Raw genomic sequence first — 12,401 nt, 5'->3', positions numbered from 1 at the left:
TAAGATACCTCTGGAATTTCAGTCCTTAATGCCAAAACTCATGCTATGCACCATATGCCTTACTGCTGTTAGTTCCTGTAATAGAAAAATAATAGCAACTATTTACTGAATGCCTATTAAGTGCCAGGCATTGTGCTATCTCAAGTAATCTCTGCACAGCTCTATGAGGTGAATGTAATTAACAGCTCCATCTTACAGATGATGAAGCTGAGGTTCAGAGAGGATAAATTTAAGTAACTTGTCCAAGGTCCAGCAGCTGTGGCAGATCTGGGTTTTGAACCCAGGCTCTTTGGCTGCAGATCCATGTTCTGACCTATTTCACTAGGACTGGCCCTTCTACCAAGCTCTGCTCCCCACCCCCAGGCCTCCTCTTTCTCTCTGAGCTCTGCTTCCCAGATGCTTCCAGCTTTCAGTGGTTGATATTTCCTGCGGGTATTAGGAAGAAGGTGGTTCTAGGTTTTAGGAAAAGCCATCCCTGCCCTCTTCAAGTCTCAGCCTCCAGGCCCTGGGTTTGTGGCCTTTAGTCCTGGTCAACCTTTGCCTTCCCTGGTCCTGCCTCAGGGCAGGAGCCCATGTGACCAGGGCGAGCTGTGTAATAGCAGCCTCACCCTTCATCTGGTGATGTCTGGGTGGAATCACGGCACTGCTAACTTGGTATTTATTAAGCCTGGGGTGAACCTGGGGGATCAGAGAATTAAAATATCATAGTCAAGGTACTTTGAGGCTTAAGTCACAGAAATCCACTTGGACTAAGAGAAGAAACAAAATAATACATTTATTATAAGGATTCAGGGGTAGCTCACAGATTCAAAGGCAGTGAACACCATTGTCCTTAAGAGGGGTGGAACCAGAAACTGCAAAATAGAAAATAAGGCAGCCACTTACTCACCCTCTGGGTGGTGAAATGGTCTCCTTTCTCTGCCTGCCTCTGAGCAGCTTTGTTCTTCTTCCCCTGAAGAGCGGCTTTCCCTGTTTCCGCTCCTTTCAAGACTGGTCTAGTCTGTAACACGTCCTGTTCAGGCACTCAGGAGATACTCTAAAATCTGTCTCTCTGAGACAATCTTATTGGCTCATGGGCTGGGTGATTCCTACTCCAATTGGTGCTGTTTAGGGTGGGAGGGACTAGATGGCCCATTGCCCAATCAGCAGGGACTGTGAGCCCAGACAGGGAGGAATGGGGGTGGTTTGTAGGGCTACTGTTCTAGACTGCTACAGAATGTGAAAGTCCACCACAATATCTGCTACATAAGAGGCATTAAACAAATACTAGCTTCCTTCCCTTCCCCTTCCTCCTCAGTTCCCGATGTTGGTGACTTTTCCAGTTCATCCATCACAAAGCAGCCAGAGCCACCAGTTTAGAGCACAGATATGCACTCCTCTGTTTAAGTTGCTCTGGTAGCATTGGTTGACGTCAGGATAAAATTTAGACTCCTTAGCAGGACTTAAGAGATCCTTTGTCATTAGACTCTGCACATTTGTCTGGCTTATCTCTCCACACTGCCCACCTCTTCCTCAGGGCACCAGCCATCCTGAGTAATTTACAGTTCACTGAAGCCCTGGTGGAAACCCTGGTGGTGTAGTGGTTAAGAGCTCCAGCTGCTAACCAAAAGGTGAGCAGTTTGAATCCATCAGGCGCTCCTTGGAAACCCTATGGAACAGTTCTAAGCTGTCCTTATAGGGTCAGTATGAGTTGGAATTGATACAATGGCAATGGAATTTGTTTTTCTGGACTGTTTCACTGGGCTTGGCCATGTGATATGCTTTGACCAATGAAATGTGAGTAGATGAGCCAAAGATTTTAGAGACATTGCAAGTTGCCACCAGGACTCTTTACCCTCATATCCCAGGTAGGTGAATGAAAAGAAACATGGAGCAGAGCCCCAAATGGAAGCACAGTCATAGCTGACACGCCGCTTGCATTTAATATGAGTGAGGAAGAATGCATGTAAATTTCTGAGATTTGGAGTTTGGTTGTTTCTACAGCAAAGCCGAATAATATATTTCCCTCTTTCACCTTATATCTCCATCCGTGCTATTCTTTCTCCCTGTAACCTCTCCATCCATTCCCAACCTTCTTATCCTTCAGGACTCAGATACTTTCTCTGGGAAACTTTCCTGACCTTGTTCTGCCAGGTTTGTGGGCCTGTGTGGTCTTGGTCCAGTTCCCACATCACCTTGTCCTGTGCTTCTACCCATCATTACACTTATCTCATGGTACTATAATCCCTTGATTTTTTATCCGATTTCACTAGCAGACTGTGAGTTCCTTGAGTCTACCTACCACAGGTTAGCATGTTAAGTCCTCAAAAAATTTTTATTGATAAATTAATTAATTCACTAGTGTAAGTAGTCTTCTACTTTTGTGTGGCAGATTCTGTTTTCTAAAGATGGCCACAACGATATCTTCCATCCCATATGCGCTTCTTTTAATGCGACTTTGATACTCCTCCCATTGAGAGGTGGGGGCAGTCTATGTTCCTTCCCCTTAAATTTGGGTGGGTTTGTGACGATAGCAGAAGTGATACAATGTGACTTCTGAGGTTATGTTATAAAAGGCAGTACACCTTCTGTGTGGTATCTTGGGACACTTGCTCTTGGAAGCAGCCACCATCCTGTAAGGAAACCAACGAGCCCATGGTGAGGCCCTCCAGCCCTGGCGAAGCTCCTAAGCAACAACCAGCACAAATTTGTTAGCCATGTCAGTGAGCCATCTTGAAAGTGGATCTTCCAGTTCTAGTCAAGTTGTCCCAGCTGATGCCACATGGAGCAGAGGCAAGCCATCCCTGCCAACCTCTGCTCAAATTGAAGATTTATGAGTAAAATAAATGACTGCTATTGTTTTAAGCCACTAAATTTCGGAGTGATTGTTACACAGTGGTTTAGTTTCCTAGAGTTGACATAACAAATTACCACAAATTAGGTGAGTTAAAACAACAAAATTTTTTTCTCTCACATTTCTGGAGGTTAGTAGTCCAAAATTAAGGTGTTGGTTAGGCAGGCCCATGCTCCCTCTGAAGGCTCTAGGGAAGAATATTTTTTTTTTACCTCTTCCTAGCTTCTGGTACCTCCTGGCAATCTTTGGCATTGCTTGGTTTGTAGACACATCATCTCAGTCTCTGGCTCCATCTTCTCTGGTCTTCTTCGCTCTGTATGTGTGTGTTCTCCCTTTGGCTTATCACGACTGCTGTCATTGGGTTTAGGGCCCACCCTAATCCAGTGTGACCTCATCTTAACTTAATTGATTACATTTGCAAAGACTTTATTTCCAAATAAGCTCACATTCTGAGGTTCTGGGTCGTGGGGGGACACTATTCAACTCACTACAGCCTGCCCTCTGGCAGGCTATGAATTCATATCCTTCACATGTGCCAGAATACATTCATCCTATCCCAACATCCCTAAAAGTCTTAATCCATTCCAGCATCAACTCTAAGTCCAAAATCTCATGTAAACATCATTGACTCAGAAAGTTCCAAGTATCGTCATCTAAATTAGGTACGGTTGAGACTCTGGGTGTGGTTCATTCTGGGGCAAAATTCCTCTCCATCTGTGGACCTGTGAAACTAGAAAACAAGTCATCTGCTTTGAAAATACAATGATGGGACAGGCATAGGATAGATATTCCCATTTCCAATAGGGAGAAAGTGAAAGTAATAAAGGGGTCACTGATCCCAAGCAAGTCTGAAACCAAAGAGAGTAAATTCCATTAGGTTTCACGGCCTGAAAATAATCCTCTGAGGCTTGATGCTCTATCCACTGGGCCTTTGAACAGTAAAGGTAGGCTGCCTCCTTGTCCCTAGAGTCATTCTTCATTTTTCTTGGTTGGTAACACGTGTTTACAGCAGAGTACCTCTATCAGACTGCAGAATTTGGGAATCCAACAATGTTCTTTCATTTTTTTCAGTCTCTGTACCTTGTAGGCCATGTGAAGATGGAGGCAGAGATTGGAAAAATGCATCCACAAGCCAAGGAATGCCCAGAATTGTTGGGAGCCACTGGAAGCTAGGAGGAGGCAAGGAAGGATTCTTCCTGAGAGCATTCTGAGAGAGCATGGCCCTGCTGAACCCTTGATTTCAGACTTACAGCCTCCAGGACCAGGAGAGAATAAATTCCTTTAGTTTCAAGCCACCCAGTTTGCAGTAATTTGTTGTAGCAGTCATAGGAAACACATACGGAATTTGGTCCCAGAAAGTGGAGTGCTGCTGCAACAAATACCTAAAAATGTGGAAATTGCTTTGAAAAAGAGTAATGGGTAGAGGCCAGAAGAATTTTGAGGTGCATGATAGAAAAAGCTTAGGTTGCCTTAAAGAGAAGGTTCATGCAAATATGAATTTTAAAGATGATTCTGGTGAGGGCTCAGAAAGAAGTGAGAGCACAGTAGAGAAAGCTTCTATCGTTTTAGAGAAGACATGTATCGTCATGAGTAGAATGTTGCTGTAAATATGAACATTAAAGGTGCTTCTGGTAAGGCCTTAGAAGGAAATGAGAAACATGTTGTTGTAAACTGGAGGAAAGATGATCCTTGTTATGAAGTGGCAGAAAACTTGGATGGATTGAATTCTGCTATTGGGTAGAGAGCAGAACTTGTAAGCGATGAACTGGGATGTTTAGGTGAGGAGATTTCCAAACAAAGTGTTGAAGGCATGTCCTAGTTTCTCTTTGCTGCTTATAGTAAAATGTGAGAGGGAAGACATAAGTTAAGGGAGAAGCTATTAAGCATACACAAGCCAGCACTTGATGATTTGGGAGGTTCTTGGCCTCTCCAGATTGCTAAAATTAGGAAATTTTGGGAAAGCGGGTTGGGGATCGTCTACAAGTCAAGGAACTCAAGGAATGCCCAGGACTACTGCAGAGCGTGCTTTCTCAACCTGCTTTCTCAAAGTTTATCTGGAGAGAACACCATGAGTGTGCCTGGACAAATTTTGCTGCAGAGATTAGACGTGTGACTCATTGCCTTAGCTTCCTAGTGCCTCCATAACAGAAATACCACAAGTGAGTGACTTTAAAGAACAGAAATTTATTTTCGTGCTGCTGTGGAGGCTAAAAGTCCAAATCCCAGGGTCTTGGCCATGTAGATTTCTTTCTTGCAGGTAGTCTGGGCATTCCTTGAGTTCCTTTACTTGTAGACAATCCTCAAATGGCTTCCGTCATCCCCCCATGGGTGCATATCTCTGTCTAATCTTCTCTTTTTATAACTCGGAAGTGATTAGATTTAGAACCCACTCTTCCTCGGTATGATTTAATTAACATAACAAAGACAATCCTATTTCCAAACAGGATGACATCCATAGGTATAGGGGTTAGGACTCCAACACATATTTTTTGGGACACAATTTAATCCATAGCACGTATGGATCCAATCAACCTTCTCAGCAGAAGCCAGGGTTAGTGATGTGGTTATCCAAACAATCTGTGGAGAACCGTTGTTTATAATGGCAAGGATCCACTTGACATAGCCGGGATATCCACAAAGACCCAACCGGAACAATTCCCCAACCCCAATGTAACTTCACTCTTTTCCCTGGTTTATGTTACTCAGGCTCAAGCCTTCCCAGGGACTGCTTAAATGAAGGCAACATCTTAGGTTCTTCGTCTATAAATGGGGTGATATTAAGGGCTACCTCATGAGGTTATTGTGGAGTCTAAACACGACTATATTCATGAACTGTGTTTGGTAAACTCTCAATATTCCTACAAGCTTATTCTTCCAGAATTAAAGCCAGCTAAGAAGCACTTACAGAGTGGACATAAGAGCTGCAGCCACAAACAAATCTTGCTAAGTTCCTCCCATGCCTTCTCTTGTTATATTTAATTTATCCAGTGTAGCATCCTATGATGGTAAAGATTGTGTGTCAACTTGGCTGGGCCATGATTCTCAGTGTTTTGGCAGTTGTATAATGTTGTGATCACTTCCCTGTTGAGATTTGATATGTGATCAACCCCAAGATGGGATCTGCTATGGTACTGGCAGGGATGGGGCCTGTGGTGGCTCACTGCCCCCTCAGCCTTCATCTCTCCGCCCTCCACTGCCTGGCTCTTCCTGTTCAACTTACCAGGGCTTTTGCTTGTTCTAGATCCTGCAGCTGGCTCCTATTCATCTGAACTCCAGTTTTGGGGGCTTGAACTAGCAGCTTACCTGTGGTCTGGCCTGCCGATCTTGAAATTCATCAGTCTTCACACTCTGCAATAGCCCTGCTCTCCAGCCTGCTGATCCTGGGTTCACCAGCGTGTGTGGCTACGTGAATCAGTAGAATCCTCTTTCCTTTCTCATGGACTTGAGATGTTACAGCCTCTAAAAACTGTGTGAGCCATTTCCTTGATATGAATCTCTCTCTCTTTCTCTCTCTCTATACACTTTACTGGTTTTGCTTCTCTAGAGAACACACTGTAAGACACATAATAAGATCTGTTTCCCTAAAACAGATTTTTTTCATGGCACCCTCTCATCCAGGCCCTTCCGTGACCCCTGATGTCTACCACACAGAAATTAGTTCTCATACCCTAGTTAGTATCCCAGGCTCCCCAGGCTGGTCAACTCACTGCTACAGGATTAGTCCCTGCTGCTGCTCATGGGACTGTCCACTCTAGTCAGATGATTTCCTCCCTTGTTTTGGGGCCTGTTGTGTTGTCCCCACCCTGGGCCTTTGCGCCTGTTCTTTCTTTGCCTAGAAAGCCCAGGTTGAAGTTAACTCCTCCGTAGATACATCCCGCAGGATGTTTTCTCTCCCCTGCTTGCACGTTCACAGGATACAACATCTGCATGGCTTCATTTAACGTGAGCCCTGTACCATGGTCTGAGTGATTGCTTCTGTAGGTCCTCTGCCCTGTTGAAGGACCAACCTGTGCTATTTCCTGTGTCTTCCCATCCCCACAGACGGCACTGTGCTTTTCTGCCCAGCACTTAGCACTTAGCTGGGCACACGGTAGATGCTCAGTAGATTTTGGGGGGCCTGGATTGCATTGAAAAATAAAAATAAAACCTTTGAACTTTGGAGGAAAGTGAAGACTGCTTAGGCCACAGGTGTCCTGGGCATGTTTCATCAAGACTCGCCCTGTGCTGAGCAAGCATCAGTTAGTGAGGGTTTCTGGGAGCCTTGGAACTCTCACGTTGATCTGGGGCAGGGGACTGAAGGTGGGCAACTTAATTCACCTACCTACCCGTTGCACTGTTGGCAGAATGCTTTGTGCAGCACTCTCTAATCCTATTAATTAAAACGCAATAAAATTGTTTTGATATTTTATTTCATATTTTGCAAAAAAGGCATATCATCTATAGTAGGCTGAATATTGGCCCCCAAGGATATCAGATCCTAATCCCTCGAACCTATAATTGTGACTATATGGTATAGTTTTTGAGATGTGATTAAGTTAATAATCTTTGTGATGGAGAGATTATCGATTATCCAGGTAGACCTATGATGCAATCACATGTATCCTTATAAGAGGACAGAGGGATATTTTATCACACACAGAGGAGAAGGCAATGTAAATACAGAGGCAGAGATATTGGATCAATGCAGTCACAAGCCAAGGAATGCCAGCAGTCACCAGAAGCTGAAAGAGGCAAATATTCTTCCCTAGAGCCTCCAGAGGAAGTGCACAGCCTTGCTGACACCTTGATTTTGATCCAGGGAAACTGATTTTTCTGGCCTCCGGAACTGTGGGAGAATAAATTTCCGTTGTTTTAAGCTGCCAAGTTTGTGGTACTTTGTTATAGCAGCCACCAGAAACTAACACATCATCTAGTGGGACACAGCCTTTGGATGATTTATAAGGGGACGCAGCCCTCACTCTGTCCCAGGTGAGGGCTGAATACTGGAGACTTTACAAGTAGCAGAGCACCCATTAGAGCTGGCATGATTTGGGTCCTTGAAGGTGCTCTCCTAAACTTCTTATTACACTACCATCATTATTTCAGACTCCATGAACTAAGTTTGCTCCAGGACTGATGCACATTGGCCAATGTCAATATTCAACCCTTGAGCATGATACCTTCACATGTTCTCAGAGATCATGGGTCTTTGCCTATTTCTCTCTCTCACACATGCCCACATGTTGTCATGTTCCATGGAGGCATGTCAGGACAGGAAATCATATAATGTAGGGGGCATTCTTCCAGCTATATGGGGCACAGTCCTTCAGTATTTCACCAGAAGTTTAGGTCCTTCTGTGGGTGGGTCTGCAATGAGCTATAAACTGACTGTGCAGTCACCTTTACCCATCGTCATGGAACTTAAGCCTCCCACCTCCCAATGCTTTCAGCATCTGATTAATACCTGTAGAGCATCTAATTAGAACTTTTGACTCCCAGTAGCTTGAACCACTAGCCAGCATATTTCTTCCTCAAAGAACGTGCATGGTAACTTTCTACACAGAACATACAAGTAAACATATATTGTTTTTAAATAAGTTAAATAATGTTAAAGAGTAAACAGTAAATAGCCTAATGTGGCTGCAGGATGAGGGTTTACTGTGTTTGGCTGAGGCTGTAAAGGGAGATGGCCAGGGCCAGGGCTAGCACTAGGGGCAGACCTAGGGAAAAGGTGCCGTGGGTGAAACAGATGTATTTATAGAACAGATTTAGACTGTGAAAGCCATGAGTATTTCATAAGATGAGATTTCCTCATGGGAAAGGCTTAAATTAAGCCCACAAGATTATCAAGTGGTACATTTTGTGGCCTCAGCAAGACTTTAATTTAGGGTCTATCGTGTTCCCCCAAAATATCTGTCAACTTGTCTGGGCCATGATTCCCAGTATTGTGTGATTGTCCACCATTTTGTCATCTGATGTGATTTTCCTATGTGTTGTAAATCCTATCTCTATGATGTTGATGAGATGGGATTAGCAGCAGTTATGTTGGTGAGGCAGGACTCAATCTACAAGATTAGGCTGTGTCTTAAGCCAATCTCTTTCGAGATATAAAGAGAGAAGTCAGCAGAGAGACATGGGGACCTCATACCATCAAGAAAGCAATGCTGGGAGCAGAGTGCATCCTTTGTATCTGAGGTCCCTGCTCAGAGAAGCTCCTAGACCACAGGAAGATTGATGACAAGGACCTTCCTCCAGAGTTGACAGAGAGAGAAAGCCTTCCCTTGGAGCTGGCACCCTGAATTTGGACTTCTATCCCACTAGACTGTGACATTCAAACATCTGTTTTAAGAATCCTCTTGTGGTATTTCTGTTATAGTAGCGCTAGATAACCAAGACAGGGTCCTTGTTTGAAGGTGGTTATATGGAGGGACTTACACATGCACACACGTATGAATAATGAACAGGAATGTATATGTACACATACATAAGTAAAGGTACGTTTAGGCAAATACCGTATTTTTCTGCAAATAACACGCCCAAGCATATATCACACGACATAGCTTGATTATAAAAATAGCGAAGGGGGGTTGTGTGGTTGGCAAAAAATGTATAACGTGTGTGTTGTTTGTGTAAAAATATGGTACATGTCCCCACATACACATATGGACACACATAAATACATATATACTAATAATACATAAGAAATGATGGATATACCTGTTCATAGTCACATGCAGAAATAACTCTTGAAGTCGTGGGGAGCAGTTCATCCTCAGTGCACCATATATCTCTGGCCCACTCCCAAGCTAATCCTTTCTAAGGGAGGTTAGTCACAATTGTAGTCATGGTTTTGGGGGAGGGAGACTTAGGTGTAAGAGGGGTAAAGGTTAAAACCAGAAAATGTAAATAAATTCAGTTACTGAGCTTTCCCCCCTCTGAGATGTGAGCATTCTGAACTGGAAAAATGTGTGTGTTCCAATGCATTATAAACTTTGTGGCTGCTGTGGCACGTGGCTGGGGCTGGGCCATTCTTTTTTTTTTTTTTTTTTATTGTACTTTAGATGAAGGTTTACAGAACAAACTAGCTTCTCATTAAACATCAGTATACATATTGTTTTATGACATTGGTTAACAACCCCACGACATGTGAACACTCTCCCTTCTCAACCTCGGGTTCCCTATTACCAGCATTCCTGTCCCCTCCTGCTTTCTAGTACTTGCAGGGGTGGTCCATTCTTAAAGGCTCTGTAGCTTCTACTAGCTTTTTTCTAGCTCATATTTGGTCTGAGAAGTTTCCGGAAGGTCAATGTAATCCACATCAATACTGACAATGCCCTCCAGCAGTTCAGTGCAATTCAAACTCAACCCATCCCAGCCAATGCAATGAACATGTTTATTTTCCTAAAATATTAAGTGGATATTTCAAGTGCCTAGTGGATAAGTGCTACGGCTGCTAACTTAAAGGTCAGCAGTTCAAATCCGCCAGGCGCTCCTTGCAAACTGTATGGGGCAGTTCTACTCTGTCCTATAGGGTCGCTATGAGTCGGAATTGACTCGACGGCAATGGTATGGTAGTCTATGTCCAACTCTGTGCTAGCTCTGTCAGGGGGAGAAGAGAAGACACTATTCTACCCTTTAGAAGCTTACAGACTAGCTGGGTAACAAAACCAGCCCGTGTGAAGCAGAAGAAAAGATCACCCACCTCTACTTTTCACCATAAGTCATAGTGGACATGGAGGGCAGGAGAAAGGAATCATTATGTGCCTGATGGGCGAGGAAGGGAGAATTAGGAGAGAAGAAGAAGTATCAAGGGGGGCAAACTGAAGTCTGGAAGAGCCCGGGCCTGAGGGTGGGGCTCTGAGGCCGAAAGGCGCTGGCGAGAGCAGGAGGAAATTATGCTCATTTCTTCTTTTTTCTCAACTCGGAGACCAGCGACATCTCTACCTTAAGTTTGTCTCCGACCAAGGGTCAGATGAAGGAGGAAACCCCAGGGTCCCTCTGTTTAAGACTGAAGGCCCCATGATGGTCAGGGGCCATGGCTGTCCTCTTCATCCTGGGGTCTCCTGAGCCTGGCTTGGTGCCAGACATGTAGCGTCTCTGCCTCCATTCTTCCACACAATTTTCCACAGCAGCCATGGTGATATTTAAAATGTGTCATGTTACTTCAGTGTGTAAAATTCTCCAGTGCTCCCCACTTTACCCAGAACAAATTCCTTACTTTAACCTGTAAGAACTTCTAAATCCTGCTCATACCTCACACTTCATCTCATACTCTTCCTTTGTCTCCTCACTCATCTGCTCCAGCTGCCCTGGTTTCCTTTGGGTTCTCAAACATTCAAAGCTTGCTCTCATCTCTGGAACTTTACCTTTGCTACCTCCCCACCCCCACATATATTTATATATATATGTGTGTGCTTGTGTATATGTACATATGTATGTATAGATGCATATGTACATATGCATTCAACTGTGTGGATCACAACAAGTTGTGGAGAACATTGCGAAGAATAGGAATTCCAGAACACTTAACTGTGCTCATGCAGAACCTGTACATAGACCAAGAGGCGTCATTCGAACAGAGCAAGGGGATATTGTGTGGTTTAAAATCAGGAAAGGTGTGCATTAGGGTTGTATCTTTCACCATACTTATTCAATCTGAATGCTGGGCAAATAATCAGAGAAGCTGGACTATATGAAGAATAACATGGCATCAGGATTAGAGGGAAGCTCATTAACAATCTGCAGATGACACAACTTTGCTTACTGAAAACAAAGAAGACTTGAAGCACTTACTGATGAAGATCAAAGACTACAGCCTTCCATAAAGATTATACCAAAACATAAAGAAAATTCTCAGAGCAGGAACAATAAGCAACATCATAATGGAGAAAATATTGAAGTTGTCAAAGATTTCGTTTTACTTGGATCCATAATCAACGCCTATGGAAGCAGCAGTCAAGAAATCAAATAACATATTGCATTGGGCAAATCAGTTGCAAAAGACCTCTTTAAAGGATTAAAAAGGGAAGATATTACTTTGAGGACTAAGGTGCACTTGACCCAAGCCATGGTATTTTTAATCACCTCTTATGTATGGGAAAGCTGAGGTCTTCAAATTACAGTATTGGTGAAGAATATTGAATACACTGCAGACTGCCAGAAGAACGAAGAAGTCTGTCTTGGAAGAAATACAGCCTTGGAAGTGAGAATGGTGAGAATTCATCTTACATACTTTGGATATGTTATTAGGAGGGATCAGTCACTGGAGAAGGACATTATGCTTGATAAGTTAGAGGGTCAGTGAAAAAAAGGAAGACCCTCAATGAGACGGATTGACATAGTGGCTCCAACAAAGGTTTCAAACATAGTGACGATCGTGTGGATGGTGCAGGACTGGGTGGTGTTTTGTTCTGTTGTGCACAGGGTCACTATGAGTCAGAACCAAATCTATGGCACCTAACAATAACAACAACAACAAAAGATACATTGTAGACCTAACTCCTGGTACCTGTGAAGGTGACCTGGCTTGGAAATAGGGTCTTTGAAGATGTAATGAAGTTAAGACGAAGTCATGCTTGATTAGGTTGGG

The sequence above is a fragment of the Elephas maximus genome, chromosome 26, assembly GCF_024166365.1.
Source record: "Elephas maximus indicus isolate mEleMax1 chromosome 26, mEleMax1 primary haplotype, whole genome shotgun sequence".
Lineage (NCBI taxonomy): Eukaryota > Metazoa > Chordata > Mammalia > Proboscidea > Elephantidae > Elephas > Elephas maximus.
This window is presented reverse-complemented; position numbering follows the sequence as displayed.